Here is a 5,977-nt window from a genome sequence, read left to right on the forward strand (position 1 = left end):
TTTTTTTAAAAGCTGAATAGTATTCTATTGTGTATATATATCACGTTTCCTAAATGCATTAATCTGTAAACAGATAATTAGTTTGTTTCCATATCTTAGCTATTGTGAATGGTGCTGCGATAAACATGGGAGTACAGATACCTTTCCAAGATAGTGGTTTCATTTCCTTCAGATGTATATCTACAAATGGAAGTGCTTGATGAGGTGGATTTTCAGTGGGAATTAGATTGGGGAACAGAGTGGGAGGATAATGTTGTATTTGATGCAGAATGGGAGAGTCCTTGCTTAACAATTTATGGTACTAAAATTACCTTTTAAATGGCAAAAGTAATACATTTTCATCATCCAAGAATCTGAAAATACAAATAACAGAAAAAAGCTTGAAACATCAGATTGTGTGCAGAAAAAACAGATTAAATTCTTGATGTATTTGTTCCCAGCCCTTTTGTTTATGTATCATATATTTACCTTATAATGTCACAAAAAATGGAATAATAGGAAAAATACTATTTGATACTTTTCTTAAAATCTTAAAATATTGTGAATAACTTTTACTGTCTTTCAACACACATCTATGGTATAATTTTTCATGACTATAAAATATTCGATTGTAATAATGAAATATTTTTATGTAACCAATTCTTTATTATTGTTCAACTAAACAACCATTTGTTTATATATATTTATAACAACTATATATATATATATATATGTTTTACTTTCAAAATTATTATACAGCAAAATTGACATTTTACCCTTTGGATTTTAGTAGATGCATAGATTTGCACAACCACCACCATAATCAGGATACAGAATCACAAAAACCTCCTCTATACCAGTTCTTTCTAATCATTCTCACCACATCCATATCCCCTGACAACCACAGACCTGTTTTTTGCCTGTTTAAAAGTGTCTAATACTGGTTTCTAAATAGATTTAAAATGATAAACAAGCAAACAAATGTGTGACGTATATGGAATGTAGGTATGTAACCTTTTGACGCTGTTTTCTCTCACTCAGCATAATGTCTTTAAGATGCATCTAAGTTGCTGTTTGTAACTTTTTTTCAACTCCTGAGTACTATTCCATAGTATGGCTATACCACAGTGTGGCTAAACATCCATCCATTAAAAGATATCTGGTTTCCCTCTGCCCTCATCCTGCTCCACCGTGACTCTGCAAAGCCAGTGGGTGAGCACCTCACCCCCCATGCTCTGTTCAAGCTGACCAGAACCTGCAGCTCATACAGGGGTGCGCCTTGAGTGCCTGGCTCGGGTGACCAAGAAGGATTGTGTTTCTGGGTCCTATGGGTCTGAAACAATTGGAGAGACAGCTCATGGCAGGCTCCCCCCCCCCCCCCCCGCCACTATACAGATGGTAGACTGAAACACATCCCCCGCCTTCTGGTGGAAAAAAAAAAAACCCTGTCTACTTGGCCTGGAGCCTCAGCTTGAGGGTCACCAAGACTTTATCACATATCTGGAAACTATGGAAGTGTTCTCAGGGAATGTAGGCCAGGGGACGCCATCTTTGATTTCTCACTTAGCCTCGCTATAGCTCACCAGTATTTATCTGAAGGAAAGAAAAACACTAATTTGAAAAGATGTATGCACCCCTGTGTTCACTGCAGCATTATTTACAATAGCCAAGACATGGAAACACTCTAAACGTGCATCAATGGATGGATGAATAAAGAAGATGTGGTCTTTATACACAATGGAATTCTACTCAGCTATTAAAAAATGAAGTCTTGCCATTTGCGAACAACACAGATGGAGCTTGAGAGTATTATGCTAAGTGAAATAAGTCAGACAGAAAGACAAACACCACATGATTTCATTTATCTGGAATCTGAAAACAAAACAAATGAACAAACAAAACAAAATAAAAACTGCTAGGTATAGAGAACAGACTGGTGGCTCCCGGAGGGGATAGGAGCTGGGGAATGAACCAAAGTGGTAAAGGAGATCAGGAGGTAAAAACATCTGGTTATCAATATGTAAGTCATGGGAATGTAACATATAACATTGGGACTAAAGTCAAGAATATACTGTATTGTAAATATGAAAGCTGCAGAGAGAGTAAATCAAACACACAAGAAAAACTGTTAATTTTTATGGTAACAGATGATAAGTAGACTTAATGTGGTGGTCGTTTCTCAGTGTATACAAATGTCGACTTACTGTGCTGTCCACCTAAAACTAATGCATCTCAATTATAGTTCAATAAAAAATAAGGATATAGGGGCTGTTTCCAGCAGTGTATGAGAGTTCCAATTTCTTCACATCCTTATCTACATTTGTGATTCATCTTTTTTTACTATAGCCACTCTAGTAGATGTGAAGGGGTATCTCATTATGGTCTTGACTTGCATTTTCCTAGCGACTAAGGACGGCGAGCCACTTTTCATGTGCCATTAGCTGTTTGGGTATCTTCTTTGGAGAAATGTCTGTTCTTTCATTGCCCCTTTTTATGTTCTGTACTTTCTTGCTGCGTTGCAATGGTTCTTAATATATTCTAGATACGAACCCTGATCAGGTATATAATCTGTAAATATTATCATTGTCACTAATGTCTGAAAGTATGAACATTATACTTGGCGTTGAGGATACAGGGACACAAGAAACACAATTCTTTCTCTTTAGGAGTTGAAAGTACTGGAACAGTAAAACTTGAGGATGTCTTTTCTATGGAAAGGGCCGGAGGGAAAGTGGTTAATATTTAAAAGCCTCAGGAAAGGGGAAGCTGATTGTTCAACTAACAGTGATGGGTAAATAGGGAAAAGATGGCTTGGGAAAGAAAAATGGTAAGCATTTTTCACTTTATTTGATTTAATAATTGTCCTCCGAGGCCATCTCTTAATGGATTCGTGTCTTTTTGGAAAGTTGTGACAAATATCCTATGCAAAGATCACACTTGAGTCAAACTGTATATTTACTGTAATTTTTTATATCAGTGCTTCCCAAACTAAGTACGTGGATATGTGGCTTAAAGGATACATTATGATCTGGTGGGATGGCCTGGGTGGCTCAGTCGGTTAAGCATCTTACTTCGGCTCAGGTTATGATCTTACGTCCATGAGTTCGAGCCCTGCATCGGGCTCTGGGCTGACAGCTCAGAGCCTGGAGTCTGCTTCAGATTCTGTGTCTCCTCCTCTCTCTTCTCCTCACCCACTTGTATTCTCTCTTTCTCTTAAAAATAAATAAACATTAAAAAAATTTAAAACATACACAGACACACACACTCTGGGCTCCATGCTAATTTTACTATAATATGCACTTTGAGAGCAATACCTGAGAATATGCATTTTAAATCTGCTTCCTCAATGATATGGAAGTATGGCTACATTTAACAATGACTATACAAGATGAACAAATGCCATCAAGGTAGATTTATTCTGCAAAGTGGTCTACCCAATGAAGAAGGGAAGACTGTTTCCTTCATATATTTATAAGTTCTGATAAAGAATTCAAAGGCTATTTAGCAATCTGTCAACTTACTGATTGAGTGAATAACAAACGTGGTGGAGAAGGCACAATTTAAGATCTACAATTTAGATAGACTCAAGTGCCCCTCCCATGTGTAACTGAGGCCCACGGTATGTAGAATTGTGTTGATATGGCCTTTTAGCATACTTGCATTAATAGGGACAGCTACATACACAGGCAAAGTAGGCCACTGCTTTTGTCAGATGATCTACCCTCTCACTGTTTGCTAACTGAAATTCAGCAACAGAGCTGAAGGCTTTGATTCCTTTAAAAACTACAAATAAAAGCTATCGCAAATTTTCTGATAATTTGGGTTTCTAGAAACTGGTAAAGCAGATCACATCCAGCAGCTGCTTCCCCCTTAAGCAGTTTTGGTTCCTTAACTCATGGCAATCAGTTTGGAAGGTGTGTGCCAAGTATTTGCTTATTTAACTATTCATGAAATACACATCAGATGATTTCACTTAATTTTTTTCTTTGCAGATTCAAGCTTTCATAATCAATCTCCATCACTCATCATATCAGTTAGGGTAAAGTTAAGCTGCTATAACAAAGGACTCTCCCAGTTGAGTGGCTTACAGAAGAAATTTCTCATGTAACAACAAATCCAGATACCAGGGGTCCAGACTTGACTGGTGGACATTCAGGGACTCTGAGGTTTCTTTTTTCTTGTTTTCTTGTATATACCACCCCCTAGAATAGGGATCAGCAAATCATAGCCAGTGGGTCAAATCTGTTCCAGCAACCATCTGTTTTTAATAAATACACTTTTATTGGAATGCAACTATTTTCATTTGTATATGCATTGTCTATGACTGGTTTTATGCTACGATAGACTTGAGTAGTTGCAACAAAGACCCTGTATAGTCAGTACAACTTAAAATATTTACTGTTTGGCCCTTACAGAAAAAGTTTGCCCATCGCTACTGAAAAGAATTGCTTTTATCAGCATGGTCAAAACTGAGTCTCAGGCCTTTCATGTTAGAATTTAGGAGTAAGCAAAGACCTAACGTTGTTGCCATTTAGTATATTGGAGATCATGTGGAGGTTATACATATCTCACTAATTCACATCCCATTGACCAAAATTAGCCACATGACCCAAGGTAACTGAAGAGAGGTTTGGAAATATATGGTCTAGTTATTCTTTTTCCTATTCCACTGGGGAAATAAGATAACTGGTTTGGTTGGACAGTTAGCAGACTATCATACTTGTATTTCTGTAAACATATTTTTTGTAAACACATTAAACTTATTAAAAAGGTCGATGTAAGTAAGCATCTGCAATGATGACTTCAGCCTCAACTCTTGGCTAAATACTGATGGAAATAATCTGTTCAACAGTCTCAGAAGGACTGTGCAAATCAACTAGTGGCTTGTGGATCCTCATCTGAAAATGATCCCAAGTCTTAGAACTTTCACCACAAGGAGTTTTTCTTATAGTGATTCTCAGAGTCTCGGGAGGCATCCAAATTGGTCCTTTCACTTTGAGATTCTTTTCCTTTGCACCTTTGATCAAGTCAGTACATACCTTCTCCAAAGATTTTACATTGCAGCTGGTTAGAGTAATTCTAATTCAGTGAGTCGCCACCCCTGGTTCCGCGGGTGTCTTCCCAGTGTCTTTAAAAGCCATGGCTACAGTGCGACTTCCTGACCGACTTGTTCCTCCAGGAGAGCAAACAGTGGTGAGTCGGTAGCAGGACCGTGGGGTCCCCAAAGTTCCGCTGTCGCTGTGACCATTTCTTCCTCAAAGAGCAAGAAAGGGGTAAAATAAAAGATCCTGAATCACAATGTTAACGGGAGTGTGTGCCATTGCGAACCTGATCTATTGAGTGATTTTGCAATGGAAAAGAATAGAAGAAAAGGTTGTGTACAGTATCCATCATTTCTTTGTTACCTGCAGTGACACTGGCTCTTGTGTGGTGGTGTGCTGAACTCGTACACTTGTAGGGGAGTAGCAGGAGATTAAAAGCCAAAGACTAAGCAAGGGTCTCAATAAGTACAGGGCTGGTTGGGGCACCTGGGAGGCTCAGTCAGTTGAGCCTCTGACTTTGGCTTGGGTCATGATCTCTGGTTTGTGAGTTCGAGCCCTACGTTGGGCTCCTGTCAGCCCAGAGCCCATTTCAAATCCTCTGTCCCCCTCTCTCTGCCCCTCCCCCACTTGTGCTCTCCCCCTAAAAATAAAAAAAAAGTATGTATATATGTGTGTGTATATATATACGTATACACACACATATTATATATATATATATTATATATATGTGTATATATATATATATATATATATATATATATATATATATATACACATTCTCCTTTGCCATCCCAGATCCTCTTAATCAGAATCCCCAGGAGAGGGGATTATCTAGGTTTTAAAAAAAATTACAAGTAAAGGACTGGGGTAATATGAATATGAGGATAAAGAGTAGAGGATTAGAAAAGGATCCAGGAATCAAAAAGGCCACAATATGAATGTGGCATTATCAGTTA

The 5,977-nt window shown here is 38.0% G+C and overlaps 1 pseudogene; it reads right to left on the bottom strand.

Moving 5' to 3' along the window:
- Nucleotides 1-4,742: 4,742 nt before the first annotated feature.
- On the bottom strand, nt 4,743-5,120 carry LOC106970746 (40S ribosomal protein S20-like; annotated as a pseudogene).
- Between the last annotated feature and the right edge of the window lie 857 nt (nt 5,121-5,977).

The sequence above is a fragment of the Acinonyx jubatus genome, chromosome X (genome assembly GCF_027475565.1).
Source record: "Acinonyx jubatus isolate Ajub_Pintada_27869175 chromosome X, VMU_Ajub_asm_v1.0, whole genome shotgun sequence".
Lineage (NCBI taxonomy): Eukaryota > Metazoa > Chordata > Mammalia > Carnivora > Felidae > Acinonyx > Acinonyx jubatus.